Genomic DNA, 17,733 nt, shown 5'->3' with positions numbered 1-17,733 from the left:
AAATGGACAGACAGCTTTTTAGTTTGTATTTCTCATTTGAGCTAGTTAATGTTTCTGGTCCAGTTTCAGTCTGAGTCTCCTTGCAATAGTTATGTAGCATTTCCATTTAATAAAAACAAAGCAGAGAAGTTCATGTGCTGAAGAAGAAAAAAATATGAAGTTACAGCCTTTGAAACTGTCAAAAGTGTTATTTGAGTAAATACTGACTATGAAAGTGAGAAGATGTGTTAATTGTTGCTAAGCTATAACAGGTAATAGAAAAGATTCTAAATCAAGAAAAAAGCCCTGGGGTTAGACACATAAGTAGAGTAGCATATATGCCATGGATATCAAAGCACCTTGGTGAAACTCTAAGAACCAAATTCAGATGTGGTCCACACAGGATTATTTCAGTTTAACATTTAACATTTGTAACTTTTATTAATTCTGAAGGTCTCATTTCTACAAATGGGGTGTTGTCATTGTGTTGCTTTTCCCACAACATTCCAGTGCGTTTAGCATAAATATCTACAGAAAACTGGTAACTCATTTTGTAATGGATATTGTAAAAGCAGAATTATAGTGTTCTCAGCCATGATCTATAACCCCAGCCTTACCTTTAAGTACCCTAAGAGACCAAATACAACTATCCGATTTATTGAAGAATTGCCTTGTAGACTAGGAACTGGAGTTTATATAAAACTAAAGATGTGACATATTCAAAAAATTTCTATGTCCTAGGATCTAAGACTATAGTAAGACAAAGTATCAAACTGCTATTAGTCATCGTAAATACTTTTCTAATAAGTTTTTAGGCCCAATTCACCTGTGTTGATAAAATTATTTGGGATCCTTTTTTGGCACGGCAAATGGGAACAGCAGGAATGTACAAACTACATTACCAGAAATTTCCAGTCATTTTGGCTTTATTTTTACTATAGAGATGGAGAGACTTTTAGAAGTCCTGGGCTCACTTAGCTTCAGTTGGATTAATTGAAGCTCAAACACTCTGAGGATCAGGCTGCATGTGTCAACATGGGTACCAAAACCCAGACCAACTCCTGCTAGTTCTGAAGTATGGACCTTAATGGTGTGATCACAATCATATTGTAAGTAGTAGAAGCTGGGAGCAGAAACAGGATGTACATTTCTTCTTCTTGCCCACTACATGATGTTGAAATAAACAGATGAAAACTGTAATCAGCCATTTGGAAAGATGAAGTGTGAGTACAGAATAAAAGCTATAATCCATTTTTAGCATATGCTTAAGAAGGTGCCTTAGAGTTATATTGTATATCAACATTTCCAGTGTCCTCCTTCAAAATCCTTAAATCAGCTCAGCTCAGAGTGCCTTTGGGGCATAAGACAGAAGACAGAATTGCTCGCAGGAAAGCATTTGAAGCATTTTCTGAAAACAGATTTATTTTTCACAAGGGGAAATAAACCCAACAACAGAGGGATATCATCTAACTCCCAAAGAAAAACAACACTGGAGGGAGAAAAGAGCTGCAAATGCTATAAAACCAAGATTGAAGCATTTCTGGTAAAGTTGTTCTCACTGAGAAGGGAAAAGAAATCATGGAGGGGATGAGGGTAGTGTCTGAGGACATCCCTAGCCTACAGACCACTGAAAAAATCAGTATCTACCTCCCAGAGATGCCTCCCTGCCAGCAGCAGGTCACTCAGTCATTTTACCACTGGTCCACCCAACAACTTCTTCAGTGGGACAAGTTAACAGAGGAGATCCAACAGCAAATCCAATGTGTTTTAAGACAAGATTGAAAAGCAGCTTGAAACACTCATAACATTTCAAGTCACAAAACACCACACAAACACCCCAGAGATACATACTGCCTTGTTGGGAATGTGCCACATGTTTATCAGCTGTTCTCATCTCCTCGTGGCCTCTGACTTGATGTGCTCAGCAGCACTCTGAACTTCCAAGAGCTTGCAGTTAGTTTGGAGAAATAATGATACTGAATTTCTGTTCCCTACAGCCAGTATCTAAAAGGCATTTGCTTCCTGCTGCTACTCTCTGTGGTTTTTTCTATTGCTCTTTATACTTTGCATTAGACAGGGTTAAAAATGCTCTAAGAAGAAGTTACAGTGTCACTAGTGCACTGCATGGGAAAACTTTGGAAACAATTCCATTGTTTCAGGGTTAACAGACAGAGGAGCTGCCATAAGTTAGGTCCTCCACTCTATCTAGAATATAAGGACATAGAATTTCTTTCATTTAAGATTAAATCAGAGACAAGCATATTTCAACAAGGGACAGCACAGCCCTATTTTGTTATGATAAAAATATGTGATACATTTAAAGAAACTGTTTAATCCTCAGAACCTTTTGTAATGGAAGTTTTAGTTCTCATCTATGTTTTGCACTGATACTGATTTAAGACAAGACCAGGAATAATTAAATTCAACACAAAGACTCATATTAGTATCTGGAAACTTGCACCATTTCACCTAGCTCCAAAAGGCCTCGTTATAACAGAGAAGTGAATTACCCTTGACTTTAGAAGTCATGAGGAAACACCTGAGAAAAACTCCATATTGTAGGAAAAGGAATAATTTCTGGTTTTTTTTTTCAGAACTGCCTATGTACATTAGGTAACATGGGGGCTTACTGAAAACCACTGATATTTGTATGCCTGAGCAACTGGGATGTTTTTGAAAATTCCCACCTTTTACAAACGTGTTAAGGGAGTAATTTGCAAAGGAACTTGTGGATTTGAGAGAGATGTGTTCAGTTATTGGTAGATTTAGATTTACTCACAAGATGTTGAGAGTTCAATGTGATTACTCTAAGGTATAAAAAGTAAGCAAGTACACACACCTTTATAGACTCAAGGCTGAAACCAACCCAGGACTTGGAGGCAGGCAGAATGAGAATATTTTCAAGGTGACTTCTTCATGTTAGAAGCATTTTTTGAAGGCAGCACAATGTTGCGTACAGCATAATGTTGGAGAGGCTATGGAATGCATTTCCAGTGGGGACTGGAAATAAATATAATGTTAATATTAGTTATCCATTTAAAACATCTTTGAGCTTAGGAGGAGCTGCATCATGCCAAGCTTTACAAACATACTCTATCTCCAATCTTCCCAGCTCCCAATATTTAAGGTCTCATTATCCTAAGGCCCAATCCAGTTCCCAGAGAAGTCACTGATTTCACCATACCATAAGAATGCAACTGAAGCCTGCATCTAGCTTTCACAAAATCACCAATTAAACAAGAATGTCCACTGGCAAAAATACCATCTTAAAATGTCTATTCTGCAAATACCTTGGTAAGATATAACTCATTTTCTATTTACTGAAACCTCAAAACATCACATGACCTTGCATCTACTTGCACAAGAAGAAAGAAAAAAAAAGAATTGTATTTGACAGGCACTGCTAATAATGAAAATGTTTTTAAATGTAAGCTATAGCTGTGTACCAATCACTGCCTAATCAGGGTTATGCTTTTCAAATTACATTGTGTCTTCTTTCACCTCCTGCCTATTATGTGAAATGAAAAGAGAAGTGCTTAGGCAAATGCTTGATCTGTTCACATATATTTTTAATATTAATATGTCAGAGCAGTGGCAATAATGATATTAGGCAAATGACGGAATTCTCCCCCCAGCTGGACATGTTAATTGAGAAGCCAAATTTTAGAGGCAAAGTTCATGTCTGTGCAGATGGCAGGACAATGCCGGATGGCAGGCCTAGGTCAGTGTCAATCCCAAACCGTACTTTAATGGCTCACTTCTCTGCTTTTTCAACGTCAGCTGGTCCCTGTGGGGTGTATAAGTTGGGGAAGTCTGTCTCTGTGTTTTTTTCTGCCCTTGACTCTGGTGCACTAATTTCATGCAGAGAAGATGCCCCTATGTGTGATAATAAAAAAAGAGGAATTTGTGCTTAGAAGCTCAAATGAGAGACACAGTTCCAATGTTTCCCTTAGAGCTGATGTAGCTGCATTAAAACCAATACCATACTCTTGCTCTGTCAGTGCTTGATCCAAAGTTTGCTAACATCAAGGGGAACGTATTCCCCATTAAAATCCATTCACCTGATAGTTTCCTTAGTTTAATAATATTTTTTCGGGGGGGGGGGCTATAGTCTTTATTTGCATTTATGCTGAGGCCACTTAATATTTTGGCCAGGTTGGTCAGATTTTAAGATGCTTTATTCTGCTGCAAGCATATAAAGGTATTTTGCCTTTTGTCAAAAGGCCCTGAATATTGTTCATGTTTATATAAGTATTATATTATCCCCTTTAATGTGATCTGTGAATCAAAAGCTGAATGTATATACTTATATATTTAGAGAGATATACAGCTATACAGAGTCACAAAAAGACTTTAATAGTTTCAGTTTCCTAAGTGATATAATTATTTATTATCTCTAATTAAAATGCAGAGCTTGGCTTCCTGCATGAGACTAGATGAAAAGCCTTTTTAATGAAAAGAGCAACTACGGGCTCTAAATTTCTTTATGGAAGAGATAACTTATGTAATCACTGGTAACCTTTTTCAAGAATATTATCTCACTATTTATAAAACAATACCTTCTTTACTTTAGAAATTCCCATTTACATATGAAAAAGAGCTTTATTTATTGATGCTTTTGACTGATGTGCATTCCTCTTTCAGGAATACCCTCTTTTTCCAGTCTTACATATGCCACAGCACCTACTTTCTTTTTGACGTTACCTGCAGTGATATTTTAAAACAATTCTCTGCTTGAATTATCACTAGGTACAAAATTAGTTCATTCTTCAAATAAAATCACATTATATTTCCTTGTTTTATAATGTTATATTGAAAATGTTTTCTATCCTTATAGGTAAAAGAATGCAACTTTTAACCACTAGAAGCAGGTATGAACAAAGGCAAAAACATTCTTATTTTCCTTTCTTGTTGTAAGAAAACCTTTCTTTAACACATCCCCCAACACACACACACACACACACACACATTTTCTGGGTTTATAAATTTAACTACTTTATGCATCAGGAGGATATAAGCAATGAAGAACTGAAAGTACATGCCAGTAAAACTTGCCCACATCTACATTAAAAATGAGTAATAAACTCATATATTAACATGACTTCTTTAATTTTTATATTGACAAATTCTCCCTTTTATTTCTAAACAGAGGGGTTGCTATCATTTATGAAAAAAATATTAAAATATTTGAAAGCTTTACGGACTAGTATTCTTCTTATATTTGTATAACTTCCAACATAACTACAATCCAAATCTGACCCATCTTAAGCACTGTTAACATCATTTTCTGCTAAATGTACAGCAAAAAAGTGAACTAGTTTTATATTACTATAATATGAATATACAGTACAGATTGATGTGTGGCCAAATATCTTATGGGTATTTCACAACCATATAAGGTTTGATTCAAAGCTCACTGTAGTCAAAGGAAAGACTTCCACTGATTCTAATAGGCTTTCAATCAAGATCTTGACTATGTGTATTTTTTCATGAAATGGAAAAATTCATCATCTGTGGAATTGCCTGGTATGACCGAGGGCAGCAAATGAGTTCAGTGATGCTGCATTTGTGTAAATCTGGGCAAATTTGACCTTGTGTACTGACAGATAGGAAAAGAAGTAGGCAATGTGTTTAACTAAACATCTCCTGGCCTTGTGTTTCACTAATTAATGGCTGCGTAAAGTGAGACCATTCAAATAAACATAATTTTAAAATCCATTTACTCTTTACAGTGCTTGCTTTTCAACTTTTTACTGAATATTGATTACCTTTTAACTTACCTCCTCTCTCAAACCAATACCTCACCATAAGTAATCCCATTTTTTTTCTCCAGAAAAGAAGCCACCAACTTTGCTTAAGGACATAGTACCAGCCAGTGCAGATTTTATGCAACAGACTCCTAGTTATCTGACTAACATTTTTCTGGACCTCCCATAAAACTTCTGTAGGCCTCTCCGGGCATGAATACCTCTATGTAAGCAAAGTACCTATATTTCCAAGTACATATGTGCACATAGTCCATGACATTATCTAATCAATTGTACCAGGTTTAATCTTACAACTAATCTAGTCAGGGAATGGAAAATAATAATCTATGTAAATCAGTTTAAACTTGAACAGTCAATATGAATAACACTGTACACAGGAAACAGTATGCATTGATCAAACAAATGTTTAGTACTCTTTTACAGGCAGCAGATGAGTTTATATTAAGTTGCCTTTAATTTCATTCTCAATATTGTTAGCTAGATTTTATTCTGCTAGTGAAAATATAACTATATATTTTCAGGAAGGACAACCAATATCTTGGAAAACAGATCAAAAGAGCACAGAGTAATGTAGAAAGAGAGTGAACAGAAAATAAATACAGTTACTATTTAATTTTGAAAGTATTATTTAGATCAGTGATATTTTTATTTCTGCTTCATATGGTTAAAAAACATGGAAGTACATATTCAAAATTAACAGGGGGGGAATTTTTCAGTAGTCATTCTGCATACATGGGGAAAGACAGACCTGATACAATGCCCCAGCAGTCAATAAAAAGCCTCTAACTCTAGTGGGCTTTAGATCGGTACTAAAACTACTTGACTTTCAAAATGGGTAACATATAACTGATTCATATATTTAGAGTTGTACATCCTTCAAAGGCTTTTATCAGATAGCATCCACTAACTCCAAGCATCCTCGCTTCAATTGTTCTTGATATAATAACCAAACCTCATCCAATTCATCTCATTTTGCTCTCCTATTAACAGCACTAAAGGTTAAATCCATCCCCCACAACAATAAACTATCTTCATAATTCTCTTTAAAGACAAGAGGTAAAAGATGGACTTTGCATAGGACCATTACACTTACATTTACAAATGCTTACCTTACCAATGCAGATTGCCTCCATGAACAGACACAAGGTTACTGCGTGCATATATTGTTAGCTAGCATATAAAGTCAGCTATGAGTAAGCATGTGTTCATAATTGTGTTCACTTAAACTGAAAAATCTCTATTTAGAAAATTATGCTGGTCTGTTATGGGTCTGCTATTATTGTATAATAATTCCGATTCCACTACTTTTTGTGATTAAAGTCTTGAAAAAATTCACAGTCAATTTAGTTAGGAAGAATCCATATGCTAGAACTACTCAGGTTTGATTTAATCTCAGATGATGCAGATTTATAAAATCATACCACAAGAGCTGAAAAATGAACAGGCAATCCAAGAAAATTTTGGGGAAATCAGACTATTTTTTCCGTTTGTAATTCAGATAACATTACACAGGCTTAATATTTGACATCATCAGATATGTTTCAGCCTTTTTTTCTGTTCCAGTTACTCTTAGCAACTGTGTTGAACACTAATGCAGTTTGTGCATTATTGCCAACGGGAAATCCCTGGCATCAAAGGATTAATTTTAGTCTTTTTCTTGCTTTAGTAATAGGAAATAAATTTTACCTAGTCATTGTCCGAGTCAAGTCAAATAAAGAAACTATATCTGCTGACGAGCCGTTACTCTCACAGTCAAATAGATTAGCATTGATTTACTGTAGGTAAGAGCTGTTGAAGGGTCCGTTCTGTATGTGCTCTGTAGCAGCATGATTATTTACTGTAAACCTACCCTCTGATTTTCTCCTTAGGCTAGTATTGTTATTATTAAAGCTAATTCACATGAAATTATGGTAGCTCTCCTGGTCTACAGTCTTTGGTCAGAGACCTAAGCAGGTGTTTGCTTAATAATTTGGTCAAAGATCAGTGAGTTAAAGGTTAGGCCATAGAGGGGAAGAATGGAGAGGTCAGAGCACTTGCAGGGTCTGAGACTTGATCTTCCTGAGTCTGGAACGGTCGAACCTCAAGGTCACCCATTAGTGATCTTGCTTTAACGGACTGTGAGATGTCAACCATAAATTCACCATGCCAGCACCTTTAACCCTATTAATACTTCAACTACTGGAAATAAAAGCAAGGACTCATAAGGAACCAGCCCATGGAGAATTATTCACAAAATGTCTATGAGATTAAATTTATCTAATAAAGCTTACAACTCTCAATACAGCTCTCCAAGGAAAAATCTTTTCTTCATTTTACCCTCTTATAAAGATTCGTTACATTCTGTATTAAGATGGTAGATAAAGAAAGACCCTTCACACACAACATGCACATACATGTGATAGTGTCTAAATAAATACAAACATATATTTTACAATATAAGATTTTCTCAGATAATAGAAGTAGTAATTAATGAAAGTAGAAACAAAACTGAAACATCTGCTGTTCCCAGAAACTGTACCTGTCCATGTATGTGTAGTCAAAATTTTATAATAATCATCCAAAATTAGAGGCTAACACATAATGACTAGTCACCTGCCTATCAGAAGCAGACACGTTTTCTCCTGCTTTGAGTCAATAACTATGTTTTGATGGTCAAGTATTTTTACATGTAGATCGTGGGATCACCAAACTGTAACTGTCAATTGGGAAAAATGATACCATCTACTTAGGCATTTCTCCTTGAAAAGTACTTCTTTCCTTGCACTCTCCAACTGCACTTCAAGATGGAGGAGTTTGTATTTGCTGAATCAATCCTGAGTTGCAGGGATTCAAATATTTTTAATATCTTAGACTAAACCAATTCAGCATAGTTCAGAGTTTCAAACAATTTCAGATCAAAAATGTGTGAAGCTGCTTAGTATCACCATACACCACAACTCCTTTTGGGGCATCCCACATCTCCAGACCCTGGGAGAGTCATCTTTTGCTGTGCCTGGGATCTTCTGGACTGCATGTGAGCAGAATGAATTTATATTATTAATAGAAATTGCGCTATAGACCTCCATAGCGCTCTTCAGAACAAATAAAGGACCTAGTTTATCTAGAAGAGATTACAATCTAGATTAGAGCCAGGACTGTACGTCGTAACTGTTCATATAGAGGAGATATAAAGGGATAGCTGATGGAGGGATTTCTCAGCCATTTGAGAAATCAAGATATTTGGCCAGTAAAAGAAGTAACATCACAGGCCAGGTCAGGAAAACATTTACTGCTATTACAGTGAGGATGTCCATGGGACAATGAGACAAAGACAATGAATTGTTTCCCCAGAGAGTTCCCAGGGACTCCTGGCAAGCAGCTCCTTCTATTGCAGGATGAGGATATAAGAACTTACAAGCATCAAAGTATCGTGAAAGGGAGCAGAAAGGTAGGAAGGGTGAGACATAAAGGAACCATCCACTTGAGATAAATGAAGACATCACAGCAGAGTAAAAAGAGATAACAACAGACAGTTAGGTGCAGAGTGCTAATTGGGAGTCTGAACTGAATCAGTGGCCCCAGCCCAGCATTAATGAAATATTCATAGACAGCCACACAACACACTGTCAGTAAAGGACAGGTTGCTTTGCCTTTTAGTGAGAAGAATTTTACTGTATCACTATCCTCTTGTTTTCCCTACCCTCACAACTCTGAGACTGTAGGAAGGAAAGGCATGCAATTGCTGTAAAGTATGTTTTCTCCATGGAAATTTCATACTGGCTACCTTGGCTATGCAGGAATAAAAAAATTAATTATATCATCCATAAAGGCCAACCACATAGGAAACTGAGACATCCTGAAACTTCACAGATATCTTTATTTAACTTCTACTCATCTTTTCTTTGACTTTTAGCAGATCTTAGTTTCCATGTCTTCTTATCTTAAGAAACCTCTGCAAACATCTGAACAGAAGTTTTTCACATGTGAGCAGGAGGGAGCGTGGTGTTTCAACAGAGAAGTAGCTCTCCTATTGATAAAATTTCATAGGTATTTCAAACTGAGAAACTAATTGTGACAGAGGCTGTCATCTTTTATAGGATATAAAGTGCCCACAATTCCCACAAAGATCAACAGGTTCTGGGCTCCATCCAGAGCCCCACAGAACTGAGCCCTTCATCCAGAATACTTGGCTTCAATTCATATCACTTGAACTCACATTGTTCAGATGAGCTTAAATCTTTACATAAACTGTTTGCTCAATTGCACTGCATACCGTGCATGCTGCTGTGTGCACCTGTTTGTTTTGATAGCAAGCACAATAGGATATTTTGTGGGTTGAAATCATCCATTGTAACAAAACAGTCTTTTTTTAATTAAAAACAATTCTGGAAATGAATGCACAATAAGAATATGTACAAAAAATCCTTTTGTAATGATTGAAAAGTAAAATGTGTCAAAATATTTTTAGAACCTCACAAGTATTTTGGTGACAAAGTCAGTTTTCAGAGGAGTTCTGTTTTTATTGGGTATAAGCTTGTCTTTTAAATGATCTCTGAAAGATATTTTCAGTAAATCATTAAAGTATTCTGTTTTAAAAATAAAAAAAAAATTACTAAAGGGAACTGTATACTTACTGTGTTTCATGTTCTGCTTGCTAATTAGGAAGGAAATGCACTTTTAAAAAATCTGATCAGAAAACAAGATTTCCAGTCTACTTAATCAGTGTGGGTTAGAATCCATTCACAGAAAGCATATCTTGTAACACTTCTGCATATTGAGTTTGCATTAATTAAAAGAGGAATAACATACACAAAGCCTAAGCTGTAAGACAGACTGACCATGTTCATCTTTAACATGAAGTCTTGTACTTTGGGGGTTGCGTTTATAAATGCCTGCAAACAAATAATATCTTTAGCCCCCAATCTTGCAAAGAACTCTATAATATATGAGGTCAAAATAGAAAGAACTGTAAGGTAATGATAATAATGAATAATTATTTTCTAAGGATAATTTAATACGCTTTGTAACACTGTGCACTTAAACATGAATTAACATGGAAAACAGAAAATTATTCATGTAGCATGTTGTTGCAATAGGTCATCTCATCCTATTCAGTGACAGTAGAGTAGTCATTTGGACACTGCTGTGTATAGCGAGCTCTTGAAATGGAAAATACCTTTAAAGGTGTGAAGTTATAAGAAAGTATTATCATTTCCCCTCAAGACTATATGCTAGACAAGCATAGTGATCTCAGAAATCTTTAAAATGATGGAGATAAAATTTTGTAATTTTCTTAATGGTCACCAAAAGGGTAAAATTAATCCAAACTTGGAAAAGGACAGCTGAAGATCTTTAACAGTGCAGGACAGCCACAGAGAGAAATTTCAATACCAGCTATGTGTCAATCGTTAGGTAGATTCCTGGCTCTGTAGGACAGAACTATTGGCACAATGTAACCTCTTGCTACATCAGGGAGGTTGGATTAGCCATAAACCAGGATAGATGTTGTTCTATGAATTTGTTGCTTTTTTTAGAGTAGGGGAGACCAGTGGTGTCTTCCAGAAATCAGTTCACTGCCCAGCACAAAAGCTTTGCCCTTTTGCCCCCTTTGCATGTGGGCAGAGGGGACGCTAACATGGTAAAATTCACTTCTGGGCAAGAGGCCAGAACATGGCCTATGTACTATTAAGCCTTCAAAATAGGGTTTAAGTGGGACTTAAGCAGTGCATGAGGCTTTTGTTGGCTTTCTGCCCAGAACTGAACTCTACCCACAGAGAATATTACATGTTGTCCATGCATTGTCTACCATATATGGGTGCAATGTAATTCCCCTTTGTCACCCTGACAAAACACCCAGCATTGCTTAAACTGAGTTGTTCTAAATGGTCCGGAGTAAATTATGCCTGCTGCATGTAATACAACCAAGCAAAGTACTGCTAACACAGGAAGAAAGTGTGTCTTTATGGTGAAGGAAATTTAATTTTCTCAGGACTGCCATGCCAACATGATAAACAGTATCGGCCCTTGTTATAGGAAGATGTGGTTTCTGGCAATTACTTGTACAAAGCAGCATACAGATTTTCTGCAGGTCTTTATTTTGAACTTACAAACTAAGAAGAATCACATACTATTATGCTTATGTAGCATTCTTCATATTAAAAGGTAGCTTGAAGTATTGCCACATTCTTCAGTGTGCTTAATTTTATGCACATGAGTAGCCTTTCAGATTCAATAGAATTGCACATGCAGTAGAAATAAATTAAAACATAGTGTATGACTTTAAAGGAGCAAGGCCCAAGTTGTACTTGCATTCCTGAAGTGAAAGCTTTTCCCTTTTCTAATTTTATTTCTATTTCTATGGTTTTTTTGCTTTGGCACTAGGGCTGTCTCTTTCCTGATTGACTCATTTTCCTTTGAGAGTTGTTTAGATAGGTTACTAAGAAGGTTAGAAAAGACAAGAAACAAAGGTTTAATGACTTGCAAAATTATGCACAATACAAGAGAAATACACACATCTTGAACATTTCCCAGACTGATACAGTCTTAGTTGGAGAAAGGATGATGATGAGGGAAGCAGGATTGGCAACAGAAACATCAGATATCCTGGAAGAAATAATAAATCATAATTTGCTATTGTAAATTCTACTGTCAGCTCTTAAAACTGACCACAAGTAGTCTCTGATATATAGTGAAGGGATCCAGAACTGCTGACAGGTCCGTGTATACCAAACTGATTAACACTTTATATTACATAGACAATTATTAGGGCCTTTGAATTGGAGTTCCTACATTGCTCTTACTTTTAAGTAAGCAGCTGGTTTGGGTTTTTTTCTGATACTTTCTGTAAACGGCATGTGGAACCTGAAGATTATAATTCATTTTTATTTAGTTAGCAGATGGCTTCCAGCAGCAATTCCTGAAAAGTTTCCTCGTTTATAAAATATGAAGTGGCTGACCTAAGTTAAACCAATTAGTAACTTTCCTTTATCATTTTTCCAGGTCCTTTCTTCATTAGGAGATATCAATCAACTGCAGGGCAGTAAACATGCTAGTTCTGGTATTTGTGGAATGCTCAGATCATCAATTGAAGTACACGCAGTTCAAGTCTGAAATATTAGCAGTTCAAAAATCCATTAAGATCAGTATCAGATGAGTTGTTATAATACCCATATTGAAATGTGTTGCAGAGAATCAGCGTGTGACACCTTGGAGCTGAAAGAAAATATTTCCTGTTACTACAATGTTCATACAAAAACTCTAGATTGCAAGGGCAAGATAAAATGTTTTTCACCTGGCAAATGTTCCCTTTTAGTAATACCATCTTCATTAATAATGTTCATATTAGCTTCTTCAGCTGTTTTGTACCTCCAGATACAGAAGGTAGAGAAAATGTTTCAGGATGAAAGTATTCTTATGCAATACAACTAAACAGTGATTCACCTATTTGTTAAAAACAGACAAACATTTTACCTTGTTTCTATGACCAGGACCTTTCAAGAAGATACCAGTTTTACTTTCAAAAAGCCAAAGCCACATCATTTGAAATAACATACATGACTCAGACTTTTACCCACTCTAAATTAATAACATGAGAGGTGATTCTATCAGTATCTCTGCCTAACTGTATCACATACCTTTATAGTCTGAAAATTTCAACTATCTTTCCAATTACAGTGGAGTGGAATGCAGTTGCTAGATTTTATATCAAGTAGAAAAGAAAGCAATCTGTGTATTTTCTGAATTGAGGAATATTAGAAAGGAACAAAATCCTGATTCTGTATATCTATACAATCGGGTAAAGCTTCAACTCATATGAGTAGGATCCTGGCAGGATCAAACCAACCATTCACCAGAAATGTTGATGTAATAAATTTGTGGTTTGGAAAAAGGCAGGTTAAAATGATAAATGTCAAATATTAGTAGTTCTTTTTAAAAAGGCATCTCCCCTGACACTTCACCCTCATCCCTTGCTCTCCCCTCCACAGATGGCAACGAGGTGCACAGCAAAAGAAATTAAGATGATAGTGTGTTGACAGGAGCAAGGACACTCCGGTTTTCATTCCTGCAGACAACAGAAATGACATCACATCTCCTCAAACTGACACATTAATAAATTTAGTATCACCTGAACTTTTCTGGAAAAGAGAACCTTTTACACCAGCAAGTTATCTGGTGTCAGTAATAATAGGATTCTGTATCGTATTCTGCTCCATATATGATAGAAGAATTACCTTTTGGGCCCTAACAAGTTGACAGGGGTTCATTTTGCTTCCTCTTTTAATGACATCTTCTTTGCAGGTGAACTGCAGATGTAATGACTTCCTCTTTTGCTTCTGAATACTCCCGAAATGTCATCATGACCCAAGACGTCTCAATCTGGCTTAATGCAAACGGGAAGCAAAGGGTTTTTAAAGGTGAAACTGATCTTGCTAATGAAGAAGTATCACTCTTCATCTGGACAGGGAGCACAAAGCTTGTTAGATCGAGCTAGGTGAATGTCACAGGTTAGAGTTCAAGCATAACACAGAATTGTGACTAAAGATGTTATCTTCTATTTGTGTAGAGATACACAATCAAAACAAAGTAATATCCTAAGTATTTTGGAACAACCAAGCAAGATAGGAAATAAACCTCTGCTGGAGAGGTCAGCATTTTGGGGACCTTAATCATGAAAAGTTCAAACATTTTTAAAAAAGAAGACAATAAACATGTAAGAATATGTTTAAAAAGAAGAGCAGGAATAAACAGCAAAGGAAGAATATTGGATGCTAGTGTAGCCCATTCATTGCTCCAAGCTGAAGAATTAATGCAAAAGTATCTGATATGTGTGTTTAGCCACAGCATTTCAGATGCTAAAAATACTTTATATTTGCCACTAAGTTGGATTATTCCCAAAGTATGTACATATATATTTTTAATGCACAAGAGAGCCAATTAGGAGACTCAGGTAATGTGAGGGCTGTTTTTCAGTGCAAGTGGAAAGCAGCTTGCCATTCAAACATACAGAAAGTTCCCCGAAGCCATTGGAAGCTTCTGGGGAAAAAAAACCCAAAACCAAAAGCATATGCAAGTACCAAAAATATTCAGATTACCTTTGCTGACTGAAAGCACGCCTGCCCGTACTGCCTGTTCATCATAACTTTTGTGGGAGATGGCAGTCCTCTTGTTGAGAAGTCTGACTAGCTGTGGAAAGCATTAACTTTCAAAGCCTTTGCTGACTGCATAGAAATGGTAGTGGTTACAAAATTTAGCTCGCTTCTTTGCAGATGTTTCTTACATGTTTAATTCATTTAATAATGTTTTGTTTACAGTCCAGGTTCTGGTGATACTCTTCTATTTAAAGCAGCCCACTGTTTGCAGGATTGCAGGATGTCTCAGATGGACACATTGTGTGAATGGGCCCAGATTGAAGCTAATGCAGAAATTGTTCAATGATTCACCAAGAGAAAATAAAAAACAAAAGCCTACTGGATTCAAACGCTTCTCTGATTCAGGGAACATTTTAAAAAAAAACACCACATGAATATTTTAAGTGCCAAATCTAAAATGGAGATTTGAAAATAAAGGCTCAGATTTTCAAAGGAATGTTTGCACCATTCAGGCAATCTTCCTTTCTGCTTGAAAAAACCCTACTATTTTTAAGATAACACTATATTTGAGATGGTCTGATTTAAGTTTTTGAGTAGTTTTTCATAGAAAAAGCAGAATGTGTTTGCAATATATTTTGGGTTTGAAACACCGACTTATAAGAGTTTTTCCTTATTTATTCTTGCTTTCCCTAAGATGCTTAGTGGTCTTTACTAATATGGAATATAAACGCCAATAGGAGGGGATCTAAAAAAGAGTTTGATTGTTTTTAAACACAATATCTATGACTAAATATGATGAGCCCAGTCCCTGACTGAAATCCATGAAGATCCATAGCAAGAAGATACTACATAAATTAAACTACATCATAGTAAATTTTACCCCAAACGGTGAAGTCAGTGTTTACAGTAAAAATAAAAAATTCATTGTGTATCAAATCTTAATACTAAAGGACTCAGATGAACAAAATGGAACAACTAGAGGTTACACTCCATAGCAGTGGGTCAACTCTGCAAAAACTATTCAGCAGAGTTCCCTAGAGCTCACCACAAAAAAATGACAGAGATGAAAGAACAGTGAGTTCAAGAATCAAAATTCAATTATGGGGCCCAGAAATCTGCTGGTTGGCTTCTCCATGCCATCTAGATAAGAAATGGGTCAAAATATATCAGAACTTCATACAAGCACTGTAGTTCCTTATTACACAACTGGAAACAAAGAACAGCTTTTATGCAACAGTGAAAACTTCCAGGCCATACATTACACAGTGGATTGATGCTAAGATTGTTTGCTGGAGAACAGCCTTTATTCACTCTAAATCAATGAGTGCTATAGACTGGATGATAAACTTGCCTGTCAAACTCTAAAGTTGCTATTCAAGTTGCTTTATGAAACAAGGGTGGTCAAATACAAGTTTTGGTTATCTAATACCCAATACAGCACAGAAAATACACTACCTTCTTTCTTGCCTGTCTGAGGTAGAAAAATTGGCTAATGAGTTTGATCCACTTACCTTGAAAGAAAAAGTAGAGTATTTACAAATAAGTTTAAATGAATTTTCAATTAAAAAAATTATGAGCCACAGCCTCTGTGTTATTTTAGGAAAACCAAGCAACTACACTTAGTCCTTACAGGTGGAATAATGACTTTTTCACCTGTCAACCAACAGCTTAAAATTCCCACACATGTAGACCATTTCTGTTTCATCTTTTCTTTGAATTTCAGCTGCTTTGCTTTTCAATGCCTGTGCTTTGCTGGTGTCTCCTTTGTGTCTGAAACTCTCACACTGAGTTCTGCCTCTTTGGTGCTGGGCTTTCTTTTCACAGTGACATTTCAACATAAACAGTCAATATTCATTACCTCAAAGGAGACTTCCCTCCTATTGCTGACCAATTAAATACCAGCTGAGTTAGGCAGACAAAGGTAAAGAAGCTGTAACGCAAGACTGGCTTGGAGTATACTTCTTCCTTAATGGAAAAAAAGTATATTCAAAACAAAGAATTGACGATATTGGGAAAATCCAAAGCAGTGCAAAACCAGTTCCTTCAGAAGTTATGCTCCTCCTCTTTCTCTCACGTGGTTCTTTCCTAATGTTATTATTCAGTCTGTAGACAGGAATAGAAAAGATGCGTATGTATCACAGGGACAAAGACAGATCGCAGGTAGTCCCCTACAATCCCAACTTTGATGAAATAACAAGGATGTAACAAAAAATAACATCTAATGTTTGATGCCAAGAGAAAGAGCTTTCCCTTTTTCATTTCTGAGACATGAATAAGATTCAGATGTGGTTTGAATGTTGTTGTATTACATACAGTTCAGCAAAGACTGCTTCATTTTATATTATGTAAGGTTCACCTCTGAGAAGGAAAATGCCATGTAAACAGATGATGAGCAGGGGTGAAGGGGTACACTAAACTTACGGCTGATGAAAACAGGCTGCTGACAGACCACCTGGAGGCTGATAAACCTCCTTCTCTTCCACAGAGTGGGAGGGGATGGGCATCTGTATCATTCACTGTCTCCAAAATGTAGGCACAGCCTTTCGGGGAAGGAACAGTTCTATCCATGGATTCACATAGTTTCACCTGCAAAGTGCAGGACCACTGAATCATAAAAATACCTAGCTGAAAAGGACTCAGGGAGATCATCTATACTGCATACCTGCCTCAAGGCAGGATCAGATACCTGAACTATTTCTGACAAGTTTGTTGGACCTCTTCTTTAAAACCTCCAGCAGCACAGGTTCTAAACCTCCCTTGGCAATCCAAGCCAGTGCTTAACTATGCCTACAAGTTATTAAGTTCTTCTTACTGTCTAAACTAGATCCTTTTTGCTATGAATTAAGCCTTCATAAACCGAAATTTGCACATGCCCAAATGGAATCCAGAGAGAAGACCAGTTACGTTTTGGCCCATAA

Source organism: Accipiter gentilis, chromosome 10, assembly GCF_929443795.1.
Source record: "Accipiter gentilis chromosome 10, bAccGen1.1, whole genome shotgun sequence".
Lineage (NCBI taxonomy): Eukaryota > Metazoa > Chordata > Aves > Accipitriformes > Accipitridae > Astur > Astur gentilis.
This window is presented reverse-complemented; position numbering follows the sequence as displayed.